Here is a 12,984-nt window from a genome sequence, read left to right as displayed (position 1 = left end):
TAAAAAAAATAGTAAAAAAAACCCGTTAAGCCCATTTGCATCCTTGATTCAGATCAGTAGCCAGAAACAGAAGAAAAATAACACAAAGCCAGCTTTGATCGATCCGTTCTCGGTCCAAAAAGGGATTTCGGTTTCTATTTCTTATAGCGTGGGAGTAGCTGGAGTGGGCAAGCCCGTTTTTTAGCATATCTGAAATTGTTTTTGTCCAAATGGACGCTTTGTGGGGGCGATAAATCGCCCCGGGGAGTTGTGTTCACTGTGCGGAGTTTTTTTTTCCCAATTTTATTTTCGATTTGCGTTCCAGTAAATGGAATTTAAAATCAAGAGGTTGCCATTTTCTTTTCTTTCTTGTTTAAATTTCCAGCGAGATCATTAATTTATGTGTTTAGGTGAAGATTCTCCCAAGAAAACTTAACAAGCTGATAATTTAAGCATAAATCCTCAAACAACAGTTCGTAAGTGCCACCACTCGGTAAAGCTGCTATTTCAGCATAAAGTTGAGCCATAAAGCAACCACGTCTACTAATTATAAGCAAAATTTTATTTGCATCCATCACAAGCATACAAACGGCCAACACAACCTACTTTGATGGTTCACCGCACAAGCAAATGTCAAGCACCAATAACAAGGGAGGCCATGATTACCTAGAGGGTGGCCTTTCCTCCCGAGGGGTCTGCCACTCGCCACGTTCTCGCTGATAATCGTTGGCACTTTATGAGCGCCTCCTTGGATCATTATTTCGACAGACGACGACGAAGTCGGAACTCGACAAAGTTGTTCTTCCTCACCGAGATCAAGGACTACTTTGACAAGGGTAGCTCAACAGCACAGTTGCCGTAATCTTTCCTTCCGAATAATTACCAAGTCCAAAAGGGGCCACAAACAAACATGGCTGGCTGGATTATTCCGGCAATTTAGCGAGAGTCACATGTTCGACCATAACTTATCGTCTTAATCGCCCGCAAAAATAATTTCCCAGCAACCCCTCTCGCACAGGTGCCTTATCGGATAAAATAATTTCCCGCTTCCGGGAAGTGTTTCACCACCCCCGTGGCGGTCTGCCCACGCTGTGGTTGTTGATTCCATTTGACCCCAGTAGGCCATGAGGTTAGTCACTAATTTGGCCAAACTATTCCAACCACGTTATCCGGAGACGATCCTAAGGGGAGTTGAGGGAAAAGTTGATCCAAGTAGGCGATGGTGTACTTTTTGGCATCATTAAAAGTTTTTAGGGGTTGGAAGTGACTGTCAGACAGGGCAAGTTTCTTGAGTTTTGTGTGAGATGATGATGTTCTTTTGTTTGGGAGAGTTAACTTTTGACTGACATAGAGAAATCTTGGCAACCTTAATCATATTGGGCGGACAGTGCGTCTGATTTGGACAGTTAGGAGAGTTGTAAGGAAGTTGTTTTGATGAAAATTTCAAAACAAAATACTAAAATAATAGAACAAATGACAAAATTGTCAAAATTGTCAAAATTGCCAAAATTGTCCAAATTGCCAAAAGTGTCAAAATTGTCAAAATTGTCAAAATTGTCAAAATTGTCTAAATTGTCAAAATTGTCAAAATTGTCAAAATTGTCAAAATTGTCAAAATTGTCAACATTGTCAAAATTGTCAAAATTGTCAAAATTGTCAAAATTGTCAAAATTGTCAAAATTGTCAAAATTGTCAAAATTGTCAAAAATGTCAAAATTGTCAAAATTGTCAAAATTGTCAAAACTGTCAAAATTGTCAAAATTGTCAAAATTGTCAAAATTGTCAAAATTGTCAAAAATGTCAAAATTGTCAAAATTGTCAAAATTGTCAAAATTGTCAAAATTGTCAAAATTGTCAAAATTGTCAAAATTGTCAAAATTGTCAAAATTGTCAAAATTGTCAAAATTGTGAAAATTGTCAAAATTTTCAAAATTGTCAAAATTGTCAAAATTGTCAAAATTGTCAAAATTGTCAAAATTGTCAAAATTGTCAAAATTGTCAAAATTGTCAAAATTGTCAAAATTGTCAAAATTGTCAAAATTGTCAAAATTGTCAAAATTGTCAAAATTGTCAAAATTGTCAAAATTGTCAAAATTGTCAAAATTGTCAAAATTGTCAAAATTGTCAAAACTGTCAAAATTGTCAAAACTGTCAAAATTGTCAAAATTGTCAAAATTGTCAAAATTGTCAAAATTGTCAAAATTGTCAAAATTGTCAAAATCGTCAAAATTGTCAAAATTGTCAAAATTGTCAAAATTGTCAAAATTGTCAAAATTGTCAAAATTGTCAAAATTTTCAAAATTGTCAAAATTGTCAAAATAGTCAAAAATGTCAAAATTGTCAAAATTGTCGAAATTGTCAAAATTGTCAAAATTGTCAAATTGTCAAAACTGTCAAAATTGTCAAAATTGTTAAAATTGTCAAAATTGTAAAAATTGTCAAAATTGTCAAAATTGTCAAAATTGTCAAAATTGTCAAAATTGTCAAAATTGTCAAAATTGTCAAAACTGTCAAAATTGTCAAAATTGTCAAAATTGTCAAAATTGTCGAAATTGTCAAAATTGTCAAAATTGTCGAAATTTTCAAAATTGTCAAAATTGTCAAAATTGTCAAAATTGTCAAAATTGTCAAAACTGTCAAAATTGTCAAAATTGTCGAAATTTTCAAAATTGTCAAAATTGACAAAATTGTCAAAATTGTCAAAATTGTCAAAATTGTCAAAATTGTCAAAATTGTCAAAATTGTCAAAATTGTCAAAATTGTCAAAATTGTCAAAATTTTCAAAATTGTCAAAATTGTCAAAATTGTCAAAATTGTCAAAATTGTCAAAATTGTCAAAATTGTCAAAATTGTCAAAATTGTCAAAATTGTCAAAATTGTCAAAATTGTCAAAATTGTCAAAATTGTCAAAATTGTCAAAATTGTCAAAATTGTCAAAATTGTCAAAATTGTCAAAATTGTCAAAATTGTCAAAATTGTCAAAATTGTCAAAATTGTCAAAATTGTCAAAATTGTCAAAATTGTCAAAATTGTCAAAATTGTCAAAATTGTCAAAATTGTCAAAATTGTCAAAATTGTCAAAATTGTCAAAATTGTCAAAATTGTCAAAATTGTCAAAATTGTCAAAATTGTCAAAATTGTCAAAATTGTCAAAACTGTCAAAATTGTCAAAACTGTCAAAATTGTCAAAATTGTCAAAATTGTCAAAATTGTCAAAATTGTCAAAATTGTCAAAATTGTCAAAATCGTCAAAATTGTCAAAATTGTCAAAATTGTCAAAATTGTCAAAATTGTCAAAATTGTCAAAATTTTCAAAATTGTCAAAATTGTCAAAATAGTCAAAAATGTCAAAATTGTCAAAATTGTCGAAATTGTCAAAATTGTCAAAATTGTCAAATTGTCAAAACTGTCAAAATTGTCAAAATTGTTAAAATTGTCAAAATTGTAAAAATTGTCAAAATTGTCAAAATTGTCAAAATTGTCAAAATTGTCAAAATTGTCAAAATTGTCAAAATTGTCAAAACTGTCAAAATTGTCAAAATTGTCAAAATTGTCAAAATTGTCAAAATAGTCGAAATTGTCAAAATTGTCAAAATTGTCAAAATTGTCAAAATTGTCAACATTGTCAAAATTGTCAAAATTGTCAAAATTGTCAAAATTGTCAAAATTGTCAAAATTGTCAAAATTGTCAAAATTGTCAAAATTGTCAAAATTGTCAAAATTGTCAAAATTGTCAAAATTGTCAAAATTGTCAAAATTGTCAAAATTGTCAAAATTGTCAAAATTGTCAAAACTATCAAAATTGTCAAAATTGTCAAAATTGTCAAAAATGTCAAAAATGTCAAAATTGTCAAAATTGACAAAAAATTTCAAAATTGTCAAAATTCTCAAAATTCTCAAAATTCTCAAAATTCTCAAAATTCTCAAAATTCTCAAAATTCTCAAAATTCTCAAAATTCTCAAAATTGACAAAACTGGCAAAATTGAAATGACGTTTGAGTCAAATATCCCAAAGAAGCTATATTTGGAGTCGCAGTCATTAAAACTTGAAACAGACCTGATAAAACGAAGAAAAAAAAACCATCCAACACTCTCTGTTTATTGACATCGCCCACCGCCTACTGCGTCGTGTCCCCCCTTCTCATCAGCCCCACGTGGTTCTGCGACAGTGTCAACACCACCATTTTCCACCGCCCACTACGTTAATGACGTCGCCTGCTACGATGATTATGATGTAGCCTGCCGACAAAGACGACAAACGACGGCGACGCTAAAGCGAATCCTCTTGGGATCAACACTTGCTCCAAGATAGTGATACCGACAAGGTCTCCCCTTATCAAAACATCCGCGAGGGCGTGTAGTTTCACATTCAACAACCAGGTCACAGCACACACGTGTGTGTGTGTGTGTAATCCGATGATTATGCTGGCGGACAAAACAGGAAGATGTGCGATGCTGCGTCTTCATCATAGTAGGCGAAACATAATCAACCGTCAAAAGTGATGAATATAGTGAATAGCCAAGTAGGTACTTGTTGGAATGTTACGCGGTTTTGCGCTAATTGGACGCAAACAACAGAAGTAATTAATTCCTGGCAACGCTGGCCTCCTCATCTGGCCAGTGTTGCCAGATTGCCAAACCCATTGAAGCTGTTGAAAAAGTCATAACCGAAAGCTGTTACAACCCCGTAATCGGTTTACCGGCCCAAGTTTCCATTAATTTTATCGCTCGACATCTTTTCCGGTGCCGAAATTATTGCCACCCGCGTTTTGTGCAGATGATAAATTTGCACTTCAATTGTGCCTACCACCATCGCCGTAAAGGGCTCCTCCAAGAAGATAAATCATTCCGGAGGCGCAGCGCTTCCACAATTTCCTGTTTCATTTGTAGCCCTGCCATCATTTAAGGCTCTCGGAAAATCTCTGCCTTTTCGCAAAATGATTGTTTGCTTCACAAAAAAAAATAACAGATTTTGCGCAAAAACAAATAAACAAAAATGTGTATGTTAAGTTTCATTTCTAAAACATATTTTTTGATAAAATTAAGTTAAACAGGGGGTTAATTAAATTCCTAAATCTACCTGAAGTTCAGCCTAAAACATATCGAAAATTTTACGTATTTCAACATTTAAAAAAAATTAACTTAGCAAGAATTTATGAAAAAAATCCGTAAAATGTGATCCGTTCACAGAATCCTCTCTGCGGTAAACACAACGCGGTAGGGCTGGCCGCATGAATGCATGTTATACATTTTCTTTTGTTCTCGGATGTACTGCATTTGCTTTGGGCAGTAATTTAGCAACTAAGGCTTCCCAGAGTAAGATAAGAAATTATTAGATAGGGTTAAATCAATTTAGATTAGATCTAATTATATAAGATTAGATTAGATAAAATTAGATTTGATAAGATATAATTAGATTAGATTCAATAAAATTAAATTTGATAAGATAAGATGACATTACATTTGTAAACAAACAATTTTGGGAAAACTAAAGAATTTGCACTGAAAAGCTATTTATAAAGTTCCATAAAAAATATCAAACCACTATACCGTAGTACAAAAGTTGCATGAAATCAAAATTTGTAGCTTAACACAGCCGATTGGTTAGATTTGATTTTATTAGACCGCATGAGATTAGATTAGATTTTAGAATAGATTTTAGATTAGATTTTAGACTAGATTTTAGGTTAGATTTCAGATTAGATTTTAGAATAGATTTTAGATCAAAACTCAAACAGCAGTTGCCCCGACCCCTCTTCGATTTGCGAGTAACTTTGCTCTAAGGGGTTATTTTGGTTCCTGATTACGAATCCGAGGTCCATTTTTCGATATTTCGTGAAGGTGGGCGGTGTCAAAGGGACTTTTGTGTAAAATTAGATGCCCGATTTGATGGCGTACTCAAAATTCCGAAAAAAAACGAATTTTTCCAAAAAAAAAGTTAAAAAATAGTTTTAAAATCACTGAAATGGTTCCCGTTACTCAACTGTCAAAAATCGTGAGACATGTCATTTTATGGGCAATTTCATGTACTTTTCGAATCTACATTGACCCAGAAGGGTCATTTTTTCATTTAGAACAAAAAATTTCATTTTAAGATTTCGTGTTTTTTCTAACTTGCAGGATTATTTTTTAGAGTATGACAATGTTCTACAAAGTTGTAGAGCAGACAAAAAACAAAAATTTTGATATATAGACATAAGGGGTTTACATGTACAACTTTTGTATGTATTTTACACAAAAGTCCCTTTGACACCAAATTTCTACACCCAGAACTGGACATCGGCATACGAGAGGATAAAGAGCACGATTCGGTAGTAAAATGGTACTGTGTGCGGACTGAGAGGATAAATCACAAAATTACCGAGAGAAATTTACTCATGGGTTCATCTTCAAAAAAGTTCATCTATCAAAAAAAAAAGTACCGGTACCGAGACTCGAACCCAAGACCTTCGGCATATTGAACCGTGCCTTTGCCGTATGGGCCACCATGGTTAGGTGACTAAGTGACGGTCATTTGTCCATATAAGCCACTCAATAGGATGAACTGTTCCAATGAACGAATGAACACACGTTTCTTTTCGAGAGGACTATCCCCTCGTTCTTTAACTTTGGGTGTACAAATCACTGAAATACGTGTCTTAGTAAAAAAAAACAGAAAAATGAAAGGGGTCGTACCGCCCCACCGTCACGAGATATCGAAAAATGGACATTGGATTCGTGATCAGGGACCAAAATTATCCATAAGGGCAAAGTTTCACGAAAATCGAAGAGGGGTCGGGGCAACTTTTTCCAATTTCGTGTGAGTTGGTGGAGAATTACCTATTATAGATTAGGTTTTAGATTAGATTTTAGATTAGATTTTAGATAAGATTTGAGGTTAGATTTTAAATTAGATTTTAGATTAGATTTTAAACTAGATTTTAGATTACATTTTAGATAAGATTTTAGATTAGATTGTAGATTACATTTAGAATACATTTTAGATTATATTTTAAATTATATTTTAGATTACATTTTAGATTAAATTTTAGATTAGATTTGAGGTTAGATTTTAAATTAGATTTTAGATTTGATTTTGGATTAGATTTTAGACTAAATTTTAGATATATTTTAGCTAACATTTTAGATTACGTTTATGATTAAAATTTAGATAAGATTTGAAGTTAGATTTTTGATTAGGTTTAAGATTAGATTTCAGATTTTAGATTAAATTTTAGATAGAATAATCCTAACTTGAGCCCACAATTTTACCGAAAATAATAAAGCAATCTGTCAGCTCCTTCACAAGATGTAAAGATTTTTAAAAATAAGCATGTCTAGTAATCTCATTTGGATAGCTCCCAAATTTGTATGGAGACTTTTTTGTAGACTGGTATGAAACATTATGGATTCAAGAAAAAAAAATAACATCTTAATTTTTTTGCAAAAAGATCGAGAACTACTCCTCCTGGCAGAACAGCAGAACGTCCGAGTAGGCTGCTCTGCGGGAAGATGGTCAAGGTAGGCTTTGTGCGGCCGGACGCAGTAAGCCTTTTGTAAGGACCCGGGACCCTGAACGGATTATTGATATTACCCCTGGATGTATACTTTGCGTTCGTGCGTGAGTATACATCGCGGCATCCGCAGCGGCCCCCATCAAAAAGGGGAGAGAAGCTGATTTATATGAAGAATTCATTTCATTGCTCGTTTCGTGTTGCTCTTATTCTTCGAGGGGTGTTCGCCGACAGTCAACACAGAACAGAACGCGCCGCCGCTTCTTTCACTTGTCGTAAATCTATTTACAAGGCCCGAAATGAGCTTTTTACGCGCGTGCCAAACCATCCGAGCATGCCATGCTTTGGCATTATGACTGCTGCTACTGTGAGAGAGAGCGCAGTCATGCTTTCTAATTTGTTTGCCGGCTTCTTTTATGGTTGAGGGCATGCAATCCTTTTCACGCTTTCCCGTTTTTTGTTTGTGCTAACAGCAAAACTTCTGAAATTTAAGAAAAAAATATCAGTTTGCGAGAAATCCACAAAACATCGACCACAACTTTAAGAGCGAGTCCACGAGCAAAGCATACCCATCTCGCATCGACCTCACCAATCTGCCTGAAATTTTCAGGGGTTATTTGTACATATAAAACTAGCATCTGGCCAAAATATGAGCTATCTAGGTCAACGGGAAGTGGGGCAAATCGGGACACAAAGTTTGAAGGTTCAAAAACGTCAAAAATCGTAAAAAGGCTGTAACTTGGGCAAAATTCAATTTAATTTAAAAATTCAAAATGCATCTGAAAGGGCTTAAAAAATGCAACAAAATGCAGGATAGAGCACCCCGATTGGTTAAATCTAAAGGGAGTTATTGACATTTTAGTGAAAAAATAGCACAATTTTCAAACTCAAATAAAAAAGTGTTCCATCCAGATATCAACTCGGTTCGACCTGCAGCTTGTAGGGTACATCTGGGACTACCATCTGAGACTGAGAACGCTTTGGGTAAGGCAGTAAAACATATTAAATAGACACTTTTACTTTTAGTGAATTTTGTGGTTGTAAATTTTTGCTCGGGGGACCCCTTAGATCCCATTTTCTGTTGATAATTTTATCATATTCGTGTTCCTGAGACAATTTCACAATAGAAACATGCATAAAAATGTTTGTTTTCATCCATTTTAACCCTTTAAAAAATGAAAGTTAAAAAAAATCTTCGATTCACATTTATTGAAATTCAAGTTCGTTTCCAAGGATACTAGATGACACCAGAAAAAAAAGCAGCATCTCAATTTTTTTAACTTTCATTTTTTAAAGGGTTAAAATGGATGAAAATAAACATTTTTATGCATGTTTCTATTGTGAAATTGTCTCAGGAACACGAATATGATAAAATTATCATCAGAAAATAGGATCTAAGGGGTCCCCCGAGCAAAAATTTACATCCAAAAAATTCACTAAAAGTAAAAGTGTCTATTCAATATGTTTTACTGCCTTACCCAAAGCGTTCTCAGTCTCAGATGGTAGTCCCAGATGTCCCCTACAAGCTGCAGGTCGAACCGAGTTGATATCTGGATGGAACACTTTTTTATTTGAGTTTGAAAATTGTGCTATTTTTTCACTAAAATGTCAATAACTCCCTTTAGATTTAACCAATCGGGGTGCTCTATCCTGCATTTTGTTGCATTTTAAGCCCTTTCAGATGCATTTTGAATTTTTAAATTAAATTGAATTTTGCCCAAGTTACAGCCTTTTACGATTTTTGACGTTTTTGAACCTTCAAACTTTGTGTCCCGATTTGCCCCACTTCCCGTTGACCTAGAGTGCTCATATTTTGGCCAGATGCTAGTTTTATATGTACAAACAACCCCTGAAAATTTCAGGCAGATTGGTGAGGTCCAAACGACGTCCCATACAAAGGGGTATGCCCTGTTCGTGGACTCGCTCTTAAAGCTTAATCGCTCTCTTCACCCACCACAAAAACCAAAATTAGTCTCCTTCACGCCCGTTATTATGAGCTCGTTACCATGATCGCAGCAAGCCACGCCGACCACGATAATGATGTAACAAAAAGGGACCATCCTTCACCAGTGTTCTTCCTTAGCCTCAACGCCACCATCATTATTCTTAGTAGGCGGGGTGGCAACTGCCGTGCTCTGTTATTCCAGGGCAGAACCGCACAAATCAATAAACAATCAGTCACCTTCTTTCACGATTCCGGCCTCCTGCGATGCGACGTCGTTCGCACAGAATTAGGCCCTAATTTGGGTTCCTCCCTAGACAAACGTTTCCAAAGGGCCTATCTCAAACGAAACGTCAATCGAAGGTCTCCTTCGGGACCGCAGCAAACGTTCGGCTTCCGAGCTTGTAATCAATCCACGGTAGCGGTTCCGGTGGACGGACATCTGCTTCGCTGGGACAACATCCCCCCACATAAATAAACCCAATAAACTTAAATTGTCTGGAACGTGCCTGGAATATCCGTCTTGCACCACGCGAACAAAACCTAACCTCAAAACCGAGTGACAGAAGAGTGTTTGGCAACCACTTCCGAACGTATCGAGCAAAAGGTAACGCCACGTGATCGGCATAGATTGGTCACGATTTATCGCTGGCAATCGAAGATGGGTGCTGCTGTGCGTGTTGTCACACTTCGATTCGCTCTTCCGGTTCGCGTTCTTGCGGGGGCGTTAAGGGGAAACGAGACGCTGGGGAAAATTAAATGCAAAAAAAAACAAAATAACTTGTAATTTTTCTAAAATTCTTAAAATTCTTAAAAATTTTGAATTCTTCAAATTCTCAAAATAAAAATTAAAATTCTTAAAATTCTTAAAATTCTTAAAATTCTTAAAAAAAAATCCTCAAATTCTTAAAATTCTTAGAATTCTGAAAATTCTTAAAATTCTTAAATTATTTTAAATTATTAAAATTCTTAAAATTTTTAAAAAAATTGAAATTCTTAAAATTCTTAAAATTCTTAAAATTCTTAAAATTCTTAAAATTCTTAAAATTCTTAAAATTCTTAAAATTCTTAAAATTCTTAAAATTCTTAAAATTCTTAAAATTCTTAAAGTTCTTAAAGTTCTTAAAATTCTTAAAATTCTTAAAATTTTAAAATTTTAAAATTTTAAAATTCTTAAAATTCTTAAAATTCTTAAAATTTTAAAATTCTTAAAATTCTTAAAATTCTTAAAATTCTTAAAATTCTTAAAATTCTTAAAATTCTTAAAATTCTTAAAATTCTTAAAATTCTTAAAATTCTTAAAATTCTTAAAATTCTTAAAATTCTTAAAATTCTTAAAATTCTAAAAATTCTTAAAATTATTAAAATTCTTAAAATTCTTAAAATTCTTAAAATTCTTAAAATTCTTAAAATTCTTAAAATTCTTAAAATTCTTAAAATTCTTAAAATTCTTAAAATTCTTAAAATTCTTAAAATTCTTAAAATTCTTAAAATTCTTAAAATTCTTAAAATTCTTAAAATACTTAAAATTCTTAACATTCTTAAAACTCTTAAAATTCTTAAAATTCTTAAAATTCTTAAAATTCTTAAAATTCTTAAAATTCTTAAAATTCTTAAAATTCTTAAAATTTTAAAATTCTTAAAATTCTTAAAATTTTAAAATTCTTAAAATTCTTAAAATTCTTAAAATTCTTAAAATTCTTAAAATTCTTAAAATTCTTAAAATTCTTAAAATTCTTAAAATTCTTAAAATTCTTAAAATTCTTAAAATTCTTAAAATTCTTAAAATTCTTAAAATTCTTAAAATTCTTAAAATTCTTAAAATTCTTAAAATTTTAAAATTCTTAAAATTCTTAAAATTCTTAAAATTCTTAAAATTCTTAAAATTCTTAAAATTCTTAAAATTCTTAAAATTCTTAAAATTCTTAAAATTCTTAAAATTCTTAAAATTCTTAAAATTCTTAAAATTCTTAAAATTCTTAAAATTCTTAAAATTCTTAAAATTTTAAAATTCTTAAAATTCTTAAAATTCTTAAAATTCTTAAAATTCTTAAAATTCTTAAAATTCTTAAAATTTTAAAATTCTTAAAATTCTAAAATTCTAAAAATTCTTAAAATTCTAAAATTCTTAAAATTCTTAAAATTCTTAAAATTCTTAAAATTCTTAAAATTCTTAAAATTCTTAAAATTCTTAAAATTCTTAAAATTCTTAAAATTCTTAAAATTCTTAAAATTCTTAAAATTTTAAAATTCTTAAAATTCTTAAAATTCTTAAAATTCTTAAAATTCTAAAATTCTTAAAATTCTTAAAATTCTTAAAATTCTTAAAATTCTTAAAATTCTTAAAATTCTTAAAATTCTTAAAATTCTTAAAATTCTTAAAATTCTTAAAATTTTAAAATTTTAAAATTCTTAAAATTTTAAAATTCTTAAAATTCTTAAAATTCTTAAAATTCTTAAAATTCTTAAAATTCTTAAAATTCTTAAAATTCTTAAAATTCTTAAAATTCTTAAAATTCTTAAAATTCTTAAAATTCTTAAAATTCTTAAAGTTCTTAAAAAAAAATCCTCAAATTCTTAAAATTCTTAAAATTCTGAAAATTCTTAAAATTCTTAAATTATTTTAAATTCTTAAAATTCTTAAATTTTTTTAAAAAATTGAAATTCTTAAAATTCTTAAAATTCTTAAAATTCTTAAAATTCTTAAAATTCTTAAAATTCTTAAAATTCTTAAAATTCTTAAAATTCTTAAAATTCTTAAAATTCTTAAAATGCTTAAAATTCTTAAAATTTTTAAAATTCTTAAATTTCTTAAAATTCTTAAAATTCTTAAAATTCTTAAAATTCTTAAAATTCTTAAAATTCTTAAAATTCTTAAAATTCTTAAAATTCTTAAAATTCTTAAAATTCTTAAAATTCTTAAAATTCTTAAAATTCTTAAAATTCTTAAAATTCTTAAAATTCTTAAAATTCTTAAAATTCTTAAAATTCTTAAAATTCTTAAAATTCTTAAAATTCTTAAAATTCTTAAAATTCTTAAAGTTCTTAAAATTCTTAAAATTCTTAAAATTCTTAAAATTCTTAAAATTCTTAAAATTCTTAAAATTCTTAAAATTCTAAAAATTCTTAAAATTCCTAAAATTCTTAAAATTCTTTAAACTCTTAAAATTCTTAAAATTCTGAAAATTCTAAGCATTCAAAATTCTTAGAATTTTTAAAATTGTTAAAATTCTTATAATTTTTAAAAATGTTAAAATTCTTTACTATCTTATTATCACTGGAATACATTTCTATAGATTTTATCTTGGTGCTTTAACCACATAAAGCTGCCAAAATTCCTACAAATACCGCATCCGCACATTTTCTACCAAAATAAATAAAATAAGAAAGGAAGCTCCTCATTTATTTCCCATTGATTACACGCCAAATCGAAGCTGACAGTTTCTATTAAAAGCGTTATCTCGTTTACCCACGCGAGATGTCCTCCACCCCAAGAGACGGTGAGCTCGAAGGTGATTGACTTTCCCGCGGGTGGGGATTACCCTAAAAGACGTGACGGATTTAAAGAAA

The sequence above is a fragment of the Culex quinquefasciatus genome, chromosome 1 (genome assembly GCF_015732765.1).
Source record: "Culex quinquefasciatus strain JHB chromosome 1, VPISU_Cqui_1.0_pri_paternal, whole genome shotgun sequence".
Lineage (NCBI taxonomy): Eukaryota > Metazoa > Arthropoda > Insecta > Diptera > Culicidae > Culex > Culex quinquefasciatus.
The sequence above is the reverse complement of the archived record's forward strand: the minus strand, read 5'-3'. Positions refer to the sequence as shown.